Here is a 21,416-nt window from a genome sequence, read left to right as displayed (position 1 = left end):
TTCTACATTATAATTTTAGAGTTATATTTCCTTGGAAACAAATTTGATTCCCAAAACATATTTTGGCAATTCTGTTCTTCCAAATATTTTATTTTACAAAAAATAAAGAAGATAAGTTAAAAGTATCATCATCCACATTTTTCTAACATAATGTAGAGAATTTGGTTTCAAATTTTATTAGTGAAATAATTGCAAGTACCTCTTTTCATTAAAGAAGAGAAAAAGAAGCATGAAGAAGAAAAGGAAAGAATGAGTGTAACCACTGCTGATTTTACTGTGGATTTGATAAACATTAGTCAAAAACACATGTGACAGGCCACATATTTTTTTAAATGTACCATATAATTAATGCTATTTCATTGTCATTTTGTTACCTAGTGTCAACTGGCTCACTGCCCAAGGTACACAGAGGTCTATACCATGGCACCAGCTTTCAAGAAAAGAAAAGCATTTTTGAAAATCACGTGGCAAGACAGGAGGAAATGCTCCAATCTGTCTCCCTGAGCTAGGGTTGGGTCTGGCCATGGGGTGATGCAAAAGCTCAATCTGATTGGATCCTGGACACTGCCATGCAGTGTCTGCTTCTTAATTTAGCCCCTGCTCCTAGGTCTGAGCACTCAGGCTCCCCTTGTGGTAGCACACTTAGGTTCATCTGGGCATGCTCAGATTATGTGACCTTTAACCTTGGAATCCATGTCCACTGATAAGCAACTCACAGTTTTGTTACATAAAAGTTGAAGCAGATTCGTCTGATGTGGCTACAGTTTACTACATGGAAACTGAGTAAACGATATGAACCTAATGGTGCTGGTGAGACAAATGAGCTCTTTAGAAAACAGACAAGATTCATGAGCACCCCTTTTCTAGATACAGCCTTCCAATCTCCTAAGCATCATTCTTTACCCATGTATGCAATGACAGGGTATTCTGTTTCTCAAAGGAACACACATATTTTACTACTTTATTAAGCTGCTTAGTTCAGATGGGCCACTAAAGTGACCAATTAACTATTAATTTTCTTATGTAAGAGATGGCTGAAGGTCAAACCTGAGGGCCTAAGCACTCCTTAAAGTTTCTCTTTAATTCTAACAAATAACTTGTTGGTGAGGCACACAGGTATTTTGTCTTTTGAAAACCAGAGCAGATGTGCTTTGCACAGTCTACTGGGGAAAGAAAAATGTGCTTGCTTAACATGAATTGCTTGTAGGAGCAGATATATCTATAGTGCAGTATTTTTGAGTTAAATGAGAAGAACATTTATTTTTTCTTTCTGCTCTGTTATGAGCACAGAGTAGAGAATTTGGTTTAAAGGCTTACTATGTGGCAAAATTGCAATAACCTCCTTTCATTAGCAAGAGAAAAAGGAAAAGGAGGAGGAGAAAGAGGAGGCAAGATTGTAACCATTGTTGATTTCACTGTGGACTTGTTAACCATTAGTCAAAAATACATGCTGACAGACCACTGAGCTCTGCTAGTACTAATAGTCTTTCTCTTTTCTCTTCTTCAAGCTTCATGATACTTTCTTGAAATATGCATGCAAAACTTACTGTCCTGATACCTAGCACCTCTGAGTCTGAGCTGTCTATGATTAGAGTCAGTAATTATGCTGTGAGATAATCCATCATGGTGGGTTTTGTTTGTGGCTCACGATAATTAATGATGATTCCACAGAACAGCAGTTACACAACAAAGAAGAAATTCATCTTCTAAAGGTCAGCGAAGAGTTGAAGCATGAAGTAAAATAAGCCCATAGCTGCTAGCTATTTTTTACCAATCAATCTTTGTGAGTTTATTTGTTTTTTTTCTTTTGAAAGGCATGGGGAAAGTGTTCATACCTTAATAAGGCATTGTCTGAAAACTAATCTTTTTGTTTCTTTAGAATTAGAATTAGAATTTTTTTTAAGTTCCTTAGGAAAAGAACTGATATTGCTTAGAAAATACACCATCAGGCCATTTGGTAGATGAAGGGGAAGGGTGTGAACTCACACTAGCACCCAACTCTCACCTCACTCAAAGACATGGTCATAACCCTACAAAAGTAGTCAGTAAAATTTGCAGGTGTGGACTAGGGTATGAAAGGAGAGAGTGTGAGGGAAAAGTGCCTGATTAATTTCTATGGCAAGTGGGGGTCAAGTGAAGGTAAGGCTATGTATTAACCCACTCTCTCACCATTCAGCGGTCGGCACACTCAGAAATATCTTCGTGGGTACAAGGAAATGGGGCTGCATTTCAAATTTGGGCACAAAAGGAGGAAACAGGGACAGGGATGTCAAAGCCAGGAATGAAATGTCTTCCCAAGAATCCCCAATGATATTAGGAAGCACATCAAATTAGCCACTACTGCTTGTGGGTGTTTGAATCAAAATGCATTGAAGTCTAAAAAGATGAGGTGGCCCCAGCTACACCTTGAGGTTATTTTGTAATATGTATAAATGATTTAAAGTTCTGAAAATCATGTTGGTAATGACAGACACACTGATGGTGACAATCATCTCAGCTATAAAAAGCATCAGAGTAAACATGGTTTCTAGCCCTGGTTGCAATAACTAAAGTAGACAGGTTGGTGACAAGTCATTTCAATTCTCTCTACTTCAGTTTCTTCACTTTAAAAAAATTCATGCTTCAAACCTGGTGACACCATGAAATTTAATATTTAATGTAAGAATGCATGAAGAAGCATAAACTGCTTATTGAGTGCTACTTTGTACCACATCTTATTGTAAGCAGCATATATGTATTCGATCATTTAATCCTATCTCATCCACACAAGCCTCCTATGAGGTAGATACTATAATTTGTTTAATTTATTAATGAACGAATGAGTACTAAGGTATAAGTTTCACAGAGAGTGAAGGATCAAGCTTTTGGGGCACTATGATGTCTTCTTTTATTCAATAATCATAATAGCTTTAATTTCTTTTTAAAAATTTGTATGTATACTCAGTTGAACATATTTATGGGGTACATGTGATATTTTGATAGTCATATAGTGTGTAATGATCAAATCAAGATAATTGGGATATCCGTCACCTCAAATATTTATCTTTTCTTTGTATTTGGAATGCTCCAATTCTTTTCTTCTAGTTATTTTGAAGTATACAGTAAGTTATTGTTAACTGTAGTCATCCTGTGGTGCTACTGAACACTAGATCTTATTCCTTCTATCTAATTATGTTTTTGTCGCTTCTTTAAGCAGCCCCTCTTTATTCCCCCATCCCGTCACCCCTTCCCAGCCTCTGGTAACCACCATTAATTCTCTACCTCCATGAGAGTGAAGGATCAAGCTTTTGGGGCACTGTGATGTCTTTTTGATGTGCCTAATTGGAGAGGCCACAGTCCGCAGTTATTCAATTCCAGCACTAATCTAAGATGTTGCTATGAAGGTTTTCTACAGATGGGATTCACTTCAGTAGGTGTTGACTTTAAGGTAATTATCCTAGATAACCTGGTAGGCCTGCTTCAACCAGTGGAAAGGCCTTAGTAGCAGAACTGAGACTTCCCCGGAGAAGAAATTCTACCTGAGGACAGCAGCTTCAACTCTTCCCTAGGAGTTCCAGCGTGCCCTTCCTGAAAACCAACCCCCACAATTGTATAATCCAGTTTCTTACAACACATCTCTTACTGTGAATCTACTACTGGCTCTGCTTCTCTGATCCATACCCTGACTGATACAGACAGGAGACCTATGTACTTCACCACTGGGCCATTCTGCCTTCCGTCACTTCAGCCTCAACCTTTCCTTCCTCCCCTTCAATGTATTTTAAAATGTTCAGAAATCAAGAGGAAAACAACCATGATTAATTGGCTCAGCCAAGATCACAAAGTTAGTGTAAATCTAAACAAAGTCAGGCTGTAATTTTGAAGAATTACAAAAACAACTATTTCTATCTATTATGGCCAGTATTCTACAGCACTGGCACAAATCTCTCACCCTTGGCATCATAGGAAGACCCACTAGAGCATACTTCAGATTTAATGCTGGACAATAGCCTCAATTAGCTCACAGCACTGAAGCCTGAGAAGATACAGGCATCTGTTTCATTTCCCTCAAGGGGCAAAAGGCATCAACTTTACTGCCCATACACGATCATTAGCATTTCCCTTCACAGCTGTCACCTGAGGAGCATATCTCAAGGAAGTGGAATGTCCAGTCGGAGGGAATACTCTGTCCTCACTGAGGAAGTTCAGATTGCCCTTGTCTTTATTTTCAAATGCTTTGCTCCAGCTGACTGGCCTTTTTAGTACTGGCTAACACTGAGTGGGTTAAAGCAGCTGCTTGTCATTCATGTATTAAAAACTAAGCATCGGTGTCTTTCAAAGTCATGTGAAGGAAACAGACAGGACCCAAAGTTCCTAGTCCATTAATGGCCCCACTTATCCATAAGCACATACTTTGCTCAAGTATATCATCAGAACTCCTAATTATAATGCTATAAATTATAGCAGAGAATTAAAGGCAGCTATAGAGGAAGGAAGAAATATGAATATTACTAAAATGAGAAGGTAATTAAGTTACCCTCTTCCCTCTGAGCCAGCTCTGGTTGTTTAAAATAAGTCCTAATAACAGTGCTAAATGAACTCAAAGCACAAATGAATATTAAACTGACCTACTGCAGAGGTTTTATAACTGGCCTATTAAGGTCGTTTTCATTACCAGGGAGATTTGAGTCATTCTTAAGAATGTGAAAGGTGAATGTGATGGTTAATTTTATGTCAACGTGGTTGGGCCACAGTGCCCAGGTATTTGGTCAAACATTATCCTGGATGTTTCTGTGATGGTGTTTTTTAGATGAAATTAGCATTTAAATCACTGGACTTTGAGTAAACAGATTGCCCTCCATATTGTGGGTGGGCCTCATACAATCAGTTGAAGGCCTCAATACAACAAAACTGACCTCCACCCGCTCACCTCTCCACCCCTTACCCCACAAGAAGAAGGAATTCTGCCAGCAGAGAGCCTTTGGACTCAAACTGCAACTCACCCCTGGGTCTCCAGCCTGCTGGCCAACTCCATCAGATTTTGGACTCCCAAGGCTTTATCATTGCATCAGCCAATTCATTAAAATAAAGCTGTCTTATATATATGCACATGCATAGTGTTTGTTCTGTTTCTCTGGAGAACACTGGCTAATACAGTGAGTAAACTGACTACACTGGAAATAACAAGATCAACATCAAGAATGTAGAAGGTGAGAACCCAGTTACATTAATGGAATAATTACCGCTTAATTTTAATTGAAATATTCTTTGCTAGCATTGTGAGACTTTAGTACCCAAACCCAAAAGAAGCAGTTTTTATAGTATATGCTAATATATATTCAACAAATAATGGAGTGCTCATGGCCAAAAATGTCCCTTCCAAAGAGCACATGCCAATTTCAGGGCCACTAAATGCCAAGCTCCAGTAATGTTCCAGGACTTTTGGCACATATCCAGAAACAGGCAACTAGTCCTAGAAATCCAGGAAATCAACAACTCATGAGTCCAGCTAATATTTATTGAACACCCTTATCACAGGGAGGCAACAATGGTGAGTGACAGCAAAACAGTCCCTGATGTCATGGAGCTCAGAATCTGAGGGAAAAGTGGATCATGCAAATGTATAAATGGAGACAGGTGCTATTAAGAAAGAGGCTTGTACTTAAGAGAAATCTGTAGACAGGCTACACAGAGCATGGTCTACAAGGGCAGCAGCATTAGCATCACTTTGGAGCTAATTAGAACACAGGATCTCAGGCCCCTTTCTAGACCTGCACTTTAATAAGATCCCAGATAACTGGTGTTGACATTAAATTTGAGAAGCAGCTGGTTTAAGGGATAAAGAAAACTGCTTTACTGTGGATAGTATATTTCAGTTGAGATCTGAAAAGAAGAGGGATCATTTCTATACCCTCTGCATGTTTACTGCTGGGCTTCACAGGGACTGTGATCATTTCTATAAGGCAGTCATTACTGCTAATTACCAAATATTTCCAATTCTCTCCCAGACATCTTGTAGGACTACCATACCCTAACCCCATGAAGCTGGATCTGACCTAGTGACTAGTTCTGGCTAGGTAAATATGATCAGGATGGACCTATGTCACTTCTGGTGGGATTTTTAAGAATCACTGTAGTTTGTCTGCTTTCTCCTTTCTGCCATGATAATCGGCAGTGTATAGTTAGTAACAGCTCAGTCAACGGGAAACCTGGAGCAGAAACATCAATTCACCTACAATTAACATGGGCCTTGAAAGAGCAATAAACTTCATCATTCTAAGCCTCTGAGATAGGATGGTGATTTGCTCCTGCCTAATTGGTATACCCTATCATCAATGGATTCATTCCACTGCTACCCACTGAGTGCTTATGAGGTGTCCAGCACTAATCCAGGCTCTGGAGATTCTGTGATGAAATCAGCCAGACAAGACCCTGCTGAATATACTCTTTCTCTAGAGAAAGCTGGGCAAATAAGCAACTAAAAAGATGGTGGTAAAAAGTAAGAAGAAAATGAAACAGAGTGGAAAGACTAAACACGGGATGACAAGGCTCTTTCAAAGGAGGTGGTCCGATCAGGAACAGCCTCCCTTCTCCAAGGAGCTGATGTATGACCTGGTACCCGGATAAGGAGAATAACTCAGCCATTTGAACATCTGGAGAAAGAGCCTGCTAGGCAGGGGAGAGGAAATGCAATGGCCCTGAGACAAGGAAAAGCTTGGCATGAGAAGGTAATGGAAGCATAGTCCCCATGAAGCCCAGCAGTAAACATGCAGAGGGTGGAGAATGGTTTAAGATGGGGCTGGAGAGCAGCTGGAAATCAGATCCCAGAGATTTCAGGTCTGTTCAGAGGTTTGTGTTTTATTCTAAGTGCAATGGGAATATGTGATCTGTACTATAATAGTATCACTCTGGGTACCATATTCAGCATAAGCAGAAGGCTTGTAATAAGGAGACAGTGAGCACAGTAGGACAACTAAAAGAAGATTAATCTAATGGTGGTAACTTAAAAGGGCAGAGAAATGCAATCCGACTACCAGCCTAGGAAAACTGGAAATATTAAGTGTATAGCATTAATGACTAATGTCACCCTTCTGTTCACCAAATACTTGATTTCCTCTCCTTTCCCCATGTACTATATATTCAATCTCTCCCTAAGCGGGACAATCCCAAGGTCCCACCAGTCAGAGGATCAGCTCTGAGTTCAAGATCTGGTGACGCATCCTAGTCCCTGTATCAGAGAATAATGTGGTGCTTTCTGTATCAGGTTTGGATGTGATTTCACTTCATCCAGAAATCTATGAACTAAAAAGGTAACTTGGCTAGGCTAGGTGTAGTGGCTCATGCCTGTAATCCCAGCACTTTGGGAGGCCGAGGCAGGCGGATCCCTTAGGGTCAGGAGTTCAGGACGAGCCTGGCCAACATGGCGAAACCCCATCTCTACTAAAAATATAAAAAATTAGCCAGGCATGATGGCGTACACCTGTAGTCCCAGCTACTCAGGAGGCTGAGGCATGAGAATCACTTGAGCCTGTGAGGCAGAGGCTGCAGTGAGCCAAGATCGTATCACTGCACTCCAGCCTGGGCGACAGAGCAAGATTCCGTCTCAAAAAAAAAAAAAAAGAAAGATGATTTACATGCCCAACTCCCATCCCAACATACATCCACACTCAATACGCAACTGCAGAATAAATACATAATAATTCTAAAGAGATTCACATTCAGAAAAGGGAAGAATATCAGATACATGGCAGACACTCGATAGCAATTCTGGAATCTAGGCGGTGATAGTGAAGGTTTACTACCTTAGGCAATCCCGTATTAAACTGCAGTTCTTATGTCTTGGAAGGGTTCTCTTGTCCAGTTTTCCAAAATTCTTGACTCCATCTTCTAAGATGTTCTTCCTTTGAGATTCTTCTTGCCTTCAATCTGGAATGTATATTAAAGGATCGTGCACTTCAATGTCTACTCATTCATAATTCTTTATTTTAAAATTTCAAATAGTCTCTGTCCCTTTAAGTTCCAGCTTGTCATTCATTTGACAGTACACTTCTCTGAAGACCTTACTCAATTTTCTTCAATACCTACTTTTTTTTCCCAAACATACTTCTATTTGCTACTTTTGCTTTATCACACCCAAATCTCTTGTCTCTTTTCCTCTGGACATAACTAAGGTATGTTGGACTATCCAGTTTAGGTGAGAGAGCCATTTTGTCCAATTAAAAAGATTTAGGCACCACACCTTTACTAGGTCATGGATCTGAGTCAAAGATTTTAACAATAGGTGTGACAGTCTTACCTAGAATTCATACTTGCTGCAAGAGTAATTCTTCAAAGACCTTCTCAGCTTTATCTTTTAGGGTAAGATTCCTTACTGGAAATCCTCAAAGTAGACTCTCTTTCTTCCTACGTACAAATTGGCCAGTTCTTTTCTAAGCTCATTATTGTCTTATTAGCACCCTGACAAATGCAGTCAACAATAATCAAAATCAATTTCAAATGTACTTTAAAAACTAAGCATTTCCCTAGAACAGGGTTTGGTAATCCTGTAGTCCAAATCCAGGCAACAGCCTGATTGTGTAAAAGGGGAACTAAAGATTGTAAAAACAAGCAATGAAGAATGTGCAACAGAGACTCATACAGTTTGAAAAGCCAAAAATACTTACTGCCTTTCTCTTTACAGAAAATGTTTGCCAAGTACTGCCCTAGAAGTACAAATATATGCCTCCCAGGTTAAACTACCATCTTAACAAATGTCTCATCCCAGAATAACACTAGCTAACCTCCTTCTTACTTCCAAACTTCCCTTGCCACCTACGAATCATTAAGCCAAAGCCACACATTTTAGGTTGTTTTAAGGAAACACCTCCATTTCTTGGTACCGACAGCTGTATCCATCAGATTAGGCTAGGGCATGCTGCAGGCCTCCGCTTATCAATCTCTCCAGAACCACACTGATGGATATTTCATGCCATTGCAAGCTTCCATGAGCATTATAACAAGGAAAAAGGGAACTTGGCAAATTGTGCACTGCCTCAAATCTTCTGCCTGAAAAATGACACATTTTATTTGCCAAATTAAAGCACACGGCCATGGTTAACTTCAAGGTGTAGTGGTTTACTTCAAGGTGGCCATGGTTTACTTTCCCCTGGAAGAGGAAGTAAAACAGAATTGATGATGGTTGCTAATAGCTACCACAACTGCATTCCCATTCCACAAAAATAACCTCCATTAGGAGTTGGTAAAAATATTTTCACTTTGTTTCATGCATATGCATAAATATTATCTTCCCGTAACATTACCTTTCACATCATAATCATGATATGTGTTCATACTTATAGTAAAGGGCAGGGATCATGACTATTTTGCCTATTATAGCACAAGGAATGAAATGAACTCAACTATTTATCATATTAATGAATAAATAATGTCATTATTTCTATGTTATTTAATAGTTTCTATGTTCATTCTACTAATGATTTTTGTTGTATTTTTTACAAACATTTGAACCTTTTATTCCTCATCACCATGAAGAATGAAAATTAAATAGTGCCTATACCCTTTCACCTCCTAGACCATGCTAAGTATTTAAGCAGAAAATTTTTTTATCTCTGTCCCCTTCTTACGTACTCTGCTTTTCTTTATTTTTTATTTTGCTAACCTGGAATTTTTAATCTAGATTTTTACTAACTTTATTTCACATTATGATTCTTCCATTTTTAGAAATCATTCTTAATGTTATTTTAAATTTGCATGTACAAAATCAACCATAATTAGATTTAACTATAAGTTGTATACCTTTATTATCTATCAATGTTTCCTCCAATTTTCTTGAGCTCCTTATTTTGATACATTCATTGTTTAACTATACTTCAAAAAAAATTTTTCAAAACTAGTACATGGTGAGCGGTGTTTCTGAATCTTTGCATGTCCAAATATAACTTTCCTTTGCATTCACATGAATGATGTTTTGTCTGGATCTTGAAATGGAGCATGAACGTTGTTAAAATCAAAATGGAGTCAATGTGTTAAAAACTGGGGAAGATAAATAGAGCTATGAAAGGCCATGAAGGGAAGCTTCTCATGCACAAATGACGGAAAACAAAAACTATCGCAAAAGATAGCAAAACCCACAATCTCACACAAAGACTGCACAACCTTACATACACACACAAAAAAAAATTCTGTGAGGACATCTGCCCAGCAACTGCTTGTTCAATCTTGGACTAATTCCACCATTGTTATCAACCCTTGTAGTCAAGGATTATCTCAAAACAATTACATAATTCTCATTTTTCTTTAAAAACCTCTGTCTTCCTTTACTACCCTGAATAAGAACCTGGTTTACTATGGCACACATATTCCCATTGCAATGCCTATTTCCAAATAAATATCATTTCCTTTTAAAGCGTTCTTCCTGTTATTTAGGATGATGGGAGTCACAGTCCACTTACACTCCAAAGTTTGAAAAGCACTAGTCAACGCTGTATTTGCAAGTCTTGTGGACTCCAGCAGTAATTGTCTAACTACTGCCTTCTAGTGAAAGCCACTGTATGGCAGTAGTCAGATTCTGAGCAGGGTATATTATGCTGTATCATGGATACAGCAGAGAAAAAGCAGGCAACTGGTGGACATCCTAGTGCCAGCTCACTTCATTTCCAAAGCTAGTCCCACCAAGTTTAGCCAAGGAGAATAAGTCCACTTGCTGCGGATGTGGAGTTCAAGCTGTGTCCTCAAATCCTCCATTCACTCCTTTCCAGGCTTTCCCTATCATGCCCACATCTTCCTTCCTCTTACTTCATGTGGGGTAGTGAAACAACTCCTAGGGGAATCTCACTGAAACTACTGCACCCTCCTCCCTTCTACTGGCTCCATCACCTGTGTCAGGAGCTCCCTGCACCAAATCTTCCACTTCATTGAGTATACTTACAACCAAAGGGAGTAACTGTGATAAAGCCTGCGTCAGCTACCATGTTGATTTTCTACTGCTACTGTCATAATCACAAAGCTAGCAGTTAACATCCATTTTGCAAGCCAGTTCTCTGCTCTGGGTTTCACAAGGTGACGGGAGGGCTGCGTTCTTTTCCACAGCTTCTGAGGATGAATTCACTTCCAGGCTCATTGAGGTTGTTGGCAGAATTGAATTCCATGAGATTATAGGACTCAGGTCCCGTGTCCCTGTCCGCCATCAGTTCAGGTGGGTTTGTGTCCGGAATTGGTGGGTTTTTGGTCTCGCTGACTTCAAGAGTGAAACCACTGACCCTCACAGTGAGTGTTACAGTTCTTAAAGATGGTGTGTCCGGAGTTTGTTCCTTCTCATGTTCAAGTGAGTCCGGGGTTTTTTCTTTCTGGTGGATTCCTGATCTGGATGACTTAAGGAGTGAAGCCGCAGACCTTCCCAGTGAGTGTTACACCTCTTAAACGCAGTACCTCCAAAGTTGTTTGTTCTTCCTGGTGGGTTCGTGGTCCCGCTAGCTTCAGGAGTGAAGCCGCAGACCTTCGTGAAGAGTGTTACATCTCTTAAAGGCTTGCAGACCCAAAAAATGAACAGCAACAACATTCATCCTGAAAAGCTAAAAAATAAACGGATCCCCAACTGGTTGGCCCTGCTATGTGGGGTGGCTTGCTTTTCTTCCCTTATCTGGCACCACCCACATCCTGCTGATTGGTCCATTTTACAGAGAGCTGATTGGTGCCTTTTATAGAGAGCTGATTGGTGTGTTTACAACCTTTAGCTAGACACGGAGCTGATTGGTACATTTACAATCTTTTCGCTAGACAGAAAAGTTCTCCAAGTCACCCCACCCATACCAGAAGCCCAGGCGGCTTCACTTCTCACTGGCAGTCCGGCAGGATTTTGCGTCATCTAGCCCGGGCACTAAGGCAGCCCAGAGGGAGCTCGTCCCAGATAACCAAGAAGAAAAGAGGGGAAGGGAGAAAGAGACTGAGATCCGCCGTAGTGGTCAACGACCCCGCAAAGAGGGAATGGCGGTCCACACACGGGACCTAGTCTCCAGTCAAGCCCAGCAGGCGCCGGCAGGCGTGCTGGGCCTGCGAGCCGGCGCCCAGCCGTAACCGCGCCAGCCCGTGAGCGTGGCGCGGAGCCCCGGCTCCTGCCTGCGCCTCTACCGCCACACCCCGCGAGCAGAGGGATCCAGCTCCGGCCTCCGCCAGCCACAGAGAGGGGCCCCCACAGCGCAGCGGCGGGCTGAAGGGCTCCTCGAGCGCGGACGCCGAGGCCAAGGAGGCGCGGAGAGCGAGCGAGTGCTGCTAGCACGTTGTCACCTCTCAGGTTGTTCTCAGGTTTTAGAGGCTGCCCACATTCTTTTTGGAATGGTACCTTCCTCCTGCTTCAAAGCCAGCAAAGACCTTTCACAGTAGTTCCTCGATTCGCGTTTGATTAAATCAACAGGGAGCGGGAATTTTGTGGGCCATCTTTTGAATTCTGCCTTTGTGCAGTTGCACTATGCAAATGATTAGGAAAAATCTACTAGTCCTTATTTTGAAGTAATGTTCCGAGTGCCCGCGGTACATCGTTACTCTCACTCCTGTTTATCACTGGGAGGATTTTATATCGAAAGCACTTTCCTTACTTTTTAGGAACCCCCGTTTTGCCTGTGATGAACCACTCAGCATTTCCCCGCATTAAATTACAGTGACTTCATTTGAAACAGAAACGCCTCAAATTTTGGGATCTACTTATGACAGCCTTTCCTGTTGACCAGGACTCAAAGACTATTAGGCCCTAATGTGTCTTTGGTCAATAAAATGGAATTTGGAGAGTTTGAGAAGGTACATTTGTGAGTTCAGTCACTGTCTAGAAAGCATGAAAAAATATATTAGAAAAAATGTGTTGCTCTTGAGTATTGCCATTGATGAGTTCCACAGTGCTAGTATACTATATTAGGAATTTGAATGAAAAGGAATTGAATGAATTCTATTTGAAAAAAATGAATTGTACATGACAACTCACAAGTATCCAAGAGCCAAATTTAAAATGTCAAAGGTTATGTAAATCTTATATGTTTAGCTAACCCTCTAATGAGAAGAACTCCCAACACTGAAGTCTCAAATCGTTTTTGAGAACACTGAGGAGAGAAGAGAAGCCACATAATTTGAGAGTGTCATAACCAGGAGTCCTAGAAAGAGGAAGATCAAATAGACAACGTGAAGTTAGGCCGTAAAGAGGTTTAATTTAAAAGCTGAGAGCAAAATCACAGTCCTTTCATAATTATTATATGGAGATGTTGGGTACCCTCACCCTCTGGCAGAGCTGTGGTGCCTAATGAAAAGAAAGCGTTTCTCTCCTGCTTGGCTTATTTTATTCCTAATCAGCAGCAGTACTTCAAATTAACTTCACAATCTATTGACCTCTCTCAGCCATAAAAGTCTCTTTTCTCTTTTGATATTAGCTTAGCTCCCCATTGAAAGTAACAGAAAAAGAGCTCCTACTTGAAGGTTATATCCTTCCTTGTGGACGGCCCACTTCAAAGGGTTCATCGCATGGTCCAAAGAGAAGTAAAAATAAGATGAGGGAAGTGCAGCAGCTGTGTTTCTAAGACAAAAGGTTCTGAGCTGAAGAACACCGTATCGATTAAGGTCAGGACAGCTGGGAAGGTTGTAGTTCAGCCAACAGAGGGCTAAAGTACTGAACTTGAATACTCTAGAACCTGGGAAGTGTCAGCATTAAACTCAAAATCATTTTATGTAAAAAAAACCGTTGTATTGTTTAGATTCAGTTCTGTAATATGAATACTGGAACATTAAAATGATCCGAGGTATTGATTTCAAAATCCATCGTTTGGGGTGTTGGATAATCTGTTATTTACTGAACACAGGTAGCACCCAGCTATGGATAAATTGTGTGTAATAGTTGTGTTTTATGAGATCAAGATTTTAAAATGGTGACCATTGATTGTTGTCCTCTATTTCATTTAACCTCTGTTGTCTTATAAATGTGGCTGAGGGCAGTGAGCTTATTAAAGGCTAACCTGCATATTAATATTTTTATCCACCGAGATAGTACTTTCCCCCACTTAACCAAGACATTGGAGGATTGCCAAAAATAATATACCTCAAAATATATTCACATAGGCATCCTCTAAGTCAAGGAACAGAGGGCTCACTGGAATGGATTGGCCCTCCAATGACCCCAACAGTAGATGCTGATGCTTAGGAAGGATAGACATAATAGCTGAAGAAAAAAATTTGCCAGTTGAAACTTTTGTTTGATTTTGCCACTTCGGCAGTCATTGCTTTTTGTTATGGCCAAGTTAAGTTGTTATGGAATTAAAGAATTTCGGATTTTTTTTGTAAGTATTCTTTTAATAAATGTCTATTCAAGCCTTCTGCCCATTTATATTTTTATTGTTTGTTTTTTAACTTTTATTTTAAGTTCATGGGTACATTGCAGGTTTATTATATAGGTAAATTTATGTCGTGGGGAGTTGGCATACAGATTATTTCATCACCCAGGTATGAAGCCTAGAACCCATTAGTTATTTTTCCTGCTCCTTTTCCTCCTCCCACGCTGCACCCTCCAATAAACCCCAGTGTTTTTTGTTCTCCTCTATGTGACCGTGTGTTCTCATCGTTTAGCTCCCTCTAATAAGTGAGAACATGTGGTATTTGGTTTTCCGTTCCTGTATTAGTTTTCTTCTAAGGATAATGGCCTCCAACTCTATCCATGTCCCTCCAAAAAACATGTTCTTCTTTTGTATGGCTGCATAGTATTCCATGGTGTATATGTACTACATTTTCTTTATGCAGTTTGTCATGGATAGGCATTTAGGTTGATTCCATATCTTTTCTACTGTGAATAGTGCTGAAATGAACGTATGTGTTCATGTTTCTTTGTAATAGACCATTTAAATTCCAGTAATGGGATTGCTGGGTCAAATGCCATTTCTCATATTGAGTCTTTAAGGAATTGCCACACTGTCTTCTACAATAATTGAACTATTTACACTGCCGCCAACAGTATACAAGAATTCGTTTTTTTCTGCAGCCTCACTAGCATCTTTTTTTTTTTTTTTTTTTTTTTTTACTTTTTAAAAGTAGCCTTTCTGTTTGGTGTGAGATGGTATCTAATTTTGGTTTTGTTTCACATTTCTCTAATCAGTAATATTGAGCTTTTTTTTTCATATGCATGTTGGCTGCATGTACATCTTTTGAAAAGTGTCTGTTCATGTTTTGTCCACTCTTTTTATGGTGGTGTTTGGTTTTTTTCCTGTAAATTTGTTTAAGTTCCTTATAGATGCTGGATATTAATTTGTCAGATGCAGTTTTGCAAAAATTTTCTGCCATTCCATAGGTTGTCTGTTCACTTTGTTGATAGTTTCTTTTGTTGTGCAAAAGCACTTTAGTTTAATTAGATCCCAATTTGTCAATTTTTGGTTTTGTTGCAATTGCTTTTGGCATCTTCATTATAAAATTTTTGCCCATTTCTATGCCCAGAATGGTATTGCCTAAGTTATTTTCCAGGGCTTTTATAGTTTTGGGTTTTACATTTGAGCCTTTAATCTATCTTGAGTTAATTTTTGTATTAGGTGTAAGGAAGGGGTCCAGTTTTAATCTTCTACATATGGCTACCCAGTTATCCCAGCACCATTTATTGAATAGGGGATCCTTTCCTTATTGCTTGTTTTTGTCAGGTTTGTTGAAGATCATACAAATGTAGATATGTGGCCTCATTTCTGGGTTTTCTATTCTATTCCATTGGTCTATGTGTCTGTTTTTGTATCAATATCATGTGGTTTTGGTTACTGCAGCCCTGTACTATAGTTTGAAGTCAGGCAGTGTGATACCTCCAGCTTCATTCTTTTTGATTATAATTGCCTTAGCTATTCAGGCTCTTTTTGGTTCCAGAATTTCAAAATAGTTTTTTCTAGTTCTGTGAAAAATGTCATTGGTGATTTAATAGAAATAATATTGAATCTATAAATTGCTTTGGGCAGTATGGCCATTTTTATGATACTGATTCTTTCTATCCATGGGCATGGAATGTTTTTCCATTTGTTTGTGTCATCTCTGATTTCTTTGAGTACTGTTGGTTAGTTCTTCTTGCAGAGATATTTCACCTCCCTAGTTAGCTGTATTCCTAGGTATTTTGTTTTGTGTGTGTGTTTGTGTGGCAACTGTGAATGGGGTTGCATTCATGATTGGCTCTTGGCTTGCCTGTTTTTGGCGTGTAGGAATGCCAGTAATTTTTGCATATTGATTTTGTATCCTGAGACTTTGCTGAAGTTGTTTATCAGCTTAAGGAGCTTTTTGGCTGAGACTATGGGGTTTTCTAGATACAAGATTATATCATCTGCAAACAGGAATAATTTGACTTCCTCTCTTCCTATTTGAATGAATTTGTTTCTTTCTCCTGATTGCCCAGGCCAGGACTTCCAATACTATGTTGAGTAGGAGTGGTGAGAGTGGGCATCCTTTTCTTGTGCTGGTTTCCAAGGGGAATACTTCCAGCTTTCGCCCATTCAATATGATGTTGGCTGTGGGTGTGCCATATATGGCTCTTATTATTTTGAAATATGTTCCTTCAACACCTAAGGGTTTTTGTTTATTTGCTTTTTGTTTTCTTGTTTGTTTCTTTGTCTGTTTTTTGGTTTGTTTGTTTGTTTGTTTGTTTTAGACAGAGTCTCACTCTGTTGCCCAGGCTGGAGTGCAGTGGTGCAGTCTCGGCTCACTGCAACCTCCGAATCCCAGGTTCAAGTAACTCTCATGCCTCAGCCTCCTGAGTAACCGGGATTAAAGACATGCACCACCAGACCTGGCTGATTTTTGTCTTTTTAGTAGAGATGGGGTTTCACCATGTTGGCCAGGCTGAGCTCGAACTCTCCACCTCAGGTGATCCACCTGCCTCAGCCTCCCAAAGTGCTGGGATTACAAGAGTGAGCCAGCATGCCTGACCGTTACCTAGTTTATTGACTTTTTATCATGAAGGGTGTTGAATTTTATCAAAAGACTTTTCCCCTTTGATTGAGATAATCATGTGTTTTTTAAAGTTTTAGTTCTGCTTATGTGATGAATCATGTTTATTGATTTGCATGTGCTGAACCAACCTTGCATCTAGGAATAAAGCCTACTTAATCATGGTACCTATACTTTTTGATAGATATCCTGCTGGATTCAGTTTGCCAGTATTTTGTTGAGGATTTTTGTATTGATATTCATCAAAAATATTGGCCTGAAATTTTCATTTGTTGTTGTTGTGTCTTGACCTGGTTTTGGTATCAGGATGATGCTAGCCTCATAGAATGAGTTAAGGAGGAGTTCTTCCTCCTCAATTTTTTGGAATAGTTCAGTAGAAATGGTATCAGCTCTTCTTTGTACATCTGGTGTCATTCAGCTGTGAATCCATCTGGTCCTGGGCTTTTCGTTTTTCTGCATTGGTAGGTTGTTTATTACTGACTCAATTTTAGAACTTATTATTGGTCTGTCCAGGGATTCAATTTCTTACTGTTCAGCCTTGGGAGGGTGTATGTATCCAGGTGTTTATTCATTTCTTCTAGATGTTCTAGTTTGTGTACATAGAGGTGTTAATAATATTCTCTGATGGTGGTTTGTCTTTCTGTGGGGTCACTGGTAATATCCACCTCGTCATTTCTACTTGTGTTTATTTGAATCTTCTCAATGTTCTTCTTTATTATCTAGCTAGCCGTCTACTTTTTTATTATTTTTTTCAAAAATGAGCTTCTGGATTAATTGATCTTTTGAATGGTTTTTTGTGTTCCAATTTCTTTCATTTCAGCTCTGATTTTGGTTATTTCTTGTCTTGCATTGGGATTTGTTTGCTCTTAATTCTCTAGTTCTTTTAGTTGTGATGTTATGTTGTTAACTATAGATCTGTCTAACTTTTTGATGTGGGTATTTAGTGCTTTAAATTCCCCTGTTAACACTGCCTTAGCTTTGTCCCAAAGACTCTGGTATGTTGCATCTTAGTTCTCATTTGTTTCACAGTACTTCTTGTATGTTATTCAATTTTCATGTAATTATATGGTTTCGAGTGAATTTCTTAGTCTCGATTTCTAATTTGACTGTTCTGTGGTCCAAGAGATTGTTTGTTATGATTTCAGTTCTTTTGCATTTGCTGAGGAGTGTTTTACTTCCGATTATATGATTGATTTTAGAGCATGTACCATGTGGCGATTAGAATAATGTATATTCTGTTTTGGGGGGATGAAGAGTTCCGTAGATATCCATCATGTCCATTTGTTCCGTAGATATCCATCATGTCCATTTGTTCCAGTGCTGAGTTCAGGTCCTAAATATATTTGTTAGCTTTCTGTCTTGATGGTCTGTCTAATATTGTCAGTGGGGTGTTAAAGTCTCCCACTATTACGTGTGAGAGTCTAAGTCTTTTTGAAGGTCTCTAAGAACTTGCTTTATAACTCTGAATGCTCCTCTATTGGATGCATATATATTTAGGATAGTTAGATCTTCTTGTTGAATTGAACCCTTTATTGTTATGTAATGTCCTTCTTTGTCTTCTTTGATTGTTTTGGTTTAAAGTCTATTTTATCAGAAACTATTATTGAAACCCATGTTTTTTTTCTATTTTCCATTTGCTTGTTGAATTTTTCTCCATCCCTTTATTTTGAGCTTATATGTGTCATTACATGTGAGGTGATTCTCTTGAAGACAGCATACCAATGGCTCTTGGTTCGTTAGATTGCCACTCTGTGTCTTTTAATTGGGGGCATTTAGCCCATTTACATTCAAGGTTAGTATTGATATGTGTGGATTTGATCCTGCGATCATGATAGCTGGTTATTTTGCAGTCTTGCTTATGTGGTTGCTTTGTAGTGTCACTGGTCTGAGTACTTTGGTGTGTTTTTGTAGTGGCTGGTAACAGTCTTTTCTTCCCATATTTAGTGCTTCCTTCAGTAGCTCTCGTGGTGACAATTTCCCTCATCATTTGCTTGTGTAAAAAGGATCTATTTCTCCTTTGCTTAGGAAGCTTAGTTTGACTGGACATGAAATTCTGGGTTTGAATTTCTTTTTCTTAAGAATGTGAAATATTGGCCCTCAATCTCTTCTGTACTGTAGGATTTGAGCTGAGAGTTCCACCATTAAACTCATGAGCTTTCCTTTGTAGGTGACCTGACCTTTCTCTCTAGCTTCCTTTATCACTTTTTCTTTCATTTTGACCGTGGAGAATCTGATGATTATGTGTCTTGAGGATCATTTTCTTTTAACATATCTTACTGGGGTTCTCTGCATTTCTTGAATTTGAATATTGGCCTGTCTTGCTAGGTTAGGGAAGTTCTCATGGATGCTATTCTAAAATATGTTTTCCAAGTTGGTTCCATTCTCCCCATCCCTGTCAGGGACACCAACAAGTCGTAGATTAGGTCTCTTTCCATAATCCTATGTTTCTTGGAGGTTTTGTTCATTCCTTTTCTTTTTTTCCTCTCTCTGTTCTTGTCTGACTGATTTTCTTATTTCAGACAGTCAGTCTTCAAGCTCTGAAATTCTTTCCTCTGCTTGGCCTATTCTGCTATTAACACTCCTGATTGCATTATAAAATTCATGTAGTATGGTTTTCAGCTCTATCATGTCAGTTTACTTGCTTTTCTGTACTGTCTATGTTGTCTGTCATCTCCTGCATTGTTTTAGCATGACTTTTAACTTCCTTGCATTGGGTTTCAACATACTCCTGTAGCTTAATGATCTTCATTCCCATCTATATTCTGAATTCTATTTCTATCATTTTAGCCATCTCAGCCAATTCAGAACCTTTGCTAGAGACATGATGCAGTCATTTGGAGGAAAAGCAGAACTCTGGCTTTTGAGTTTTCAGCATTCTTGCACTGATTCCTTCTCATCTTTGTGGGCTTATCTACCTTCAATCTTTGAGGTTGCTGATCTTTAGATTCTTTTGTCTTTGTTCTATGATGATGATCTTGAGGGTTTGATTGTAGTATAAGGTGATTTCAGCCAACTGGCTTCATTTCTGGGAGATTTGGGGGAACCAATTCACAGGTCCCAACTCCTGGACTGCATGCTCTAACTCTGGGGAACTTGTATTGGGCCCCAACTTTGTTCTCTGGCTTCCCATGGTTTGGAATCCACCGCGCTGTGAAGGTCAAGGTACAGCAACTGCGGCAGCATGCTAGTGGATGCTGGGGTGCCTGCCTCCCTGTGGCAGCTCACCACAGTGGCAGAGGCAATGCAGCTGCTGGGGGAAGGGGACCCCTGTTGGGGAATGTGTGCATGGTGGCACTGGAGGTGGTGTTGGCTTAGGGGCAGGGTACTGGCTGGCACAGGTCTAGGTGCCTTCTCTGTGCCCCGCAAGCAGGAATGATTCCCCTGGAGGAATTTAATAGACCATGTAATTAAAACCTTATTTCACAAACTGAAAAATAAAAATCAGAACTAAATTCCAAGGAGATTAAATGCATGGCCCAAAGTCGCATGGCTAATAAATGGCATATGCCCCAATTACTACATTTTTATTCAACAAATACTTACTGAGTTTTCACTATATACAAGACACTGGGTTCAGTATTCAATACAGAAAAATTTGAATAAGGAAGCACCATGCCCTAAAGAAACCTTTCTCCAACTTTTTCATGTCTCGGTATTTAGTGTTTTGTATCATTTCTGAATCCTTAATACATGTACATCTAGAAAGTAGACAGAGCATCCTCAAATCCTCAAATTGGATTCCTTAATAGCGGTTAGGTTTAAAATCTAAAGTTAGCAAAAAGAAAGAGAAAAAATGTGGAAGAAATTTAGTTGTTGCTGAAGTAATGGTTTTAAATAAAAAAGTATATATGATAGTATGTGACCCAGAACAAAAAAAGTACAATTTGCTTAGCCCAAGAGGCTCATTTTTGGCTAAAAATATGTCATGGTCTGATGCTTTTAAATTAAACTTTTATAACTTAGTCTTGTAAAGTATTTGATTTTTGAAAAGACTTTATAATCAAACAATTAACAAAGGAATACAAGGACATTTATAAAATGTGAAGTGAAGAAAGACTACAAGGGACACAGCCAACTTTAATTTCTTTCCAATTGGAAGACTTTTCTTTAAGTCTTGTAAATCACATGCTTCTCTCTTTGAGAGAAGAAAATATGACTTCTCTCTCTAGTACTTCTAGGAAAAAATTCATGAAGCAACACAAAATGGTCATGGCAATAAATATTTGTTGTTCTAAGGATGTGAAAATAGACGTCTGTTCAACTGCATTCTCTCATTTACAGAGCCAGATTGGGTGCTACTCTCACAGGTTCACATTGCTATCTCCCAGGTAATTCAGTCCTCCTGTATTTTGGGCTTGGGTGCATTGAGCAAGCAATTTCCTATTGGTTCTGCTTTCTTATACAAAACACAAAGCATGCCCTTAAAAGTATGGGTTAGACATACATTACTCCAACAGGCACTATTCTCCATATGACTCATAAAACTGATGGGCATTCCTCAGACT

General features: G+C 39.3%; 1 protein-coding gene and 1 long non-coding RNA gene across 5 annotated transcripts in view; one reads left to right on the top strand and one right to left on the bottom strand.

The window, feature by feature from the left end:
- The window catches only part of LOC103884776, a 36,558-nt gene extending 25,651 nt beyond the window's left edge, over window positions 1-10,907 (bottom strand). For 2 of the 3 annotated variants that reach the window (XR_002521886.2, XR_002521885.2), the window contains exons 1-2: window positions 8,276-8,344; window positions 7,782-7,905 (exon numbers count right to left, since the gene is read on the bottom strand). This is a non-coding gene — a long non-coding RNA (uncharacterized LOC103884776). Of the gene's footprint in view, window positions 1-7,781; window positions 7,906-8,275; window positions 8,345-10,854 lie in introns of those variants that run through there. The other variant, XR_004182556.1, reaches the window with a different exon arrangement.
- The window catches only part of GALNTL6 (polypeptide N-acetylgalactosaminyltransferase like 6), a 1,207,198-nt gene that overhangs the window by 827,140 nt on the left and 358,642 nt on the right, over window positions 1-21,416 (top strand). The window lies entirely within an intron of this gene.

The sequence above is a fragment of the Papio anubis genome, chromosome 3, assembly GCF_008728515.1.
Source record: "Papio anubis isolate 15944 chromosome 3, Panubis1.0, whole genome shotgun sequence".
Classification (NCBI taxonomy): Eukaryota; Metazoa; Chordata; class Mammalia; order Primates; family Cercopithecidae; genus Papio; species Papio anubis.
The sequence above is the reverse complement of the archived record's forward strand: the minus strand, read 5'-3'. Positions and strand labels throughout refer to the sequence as shown.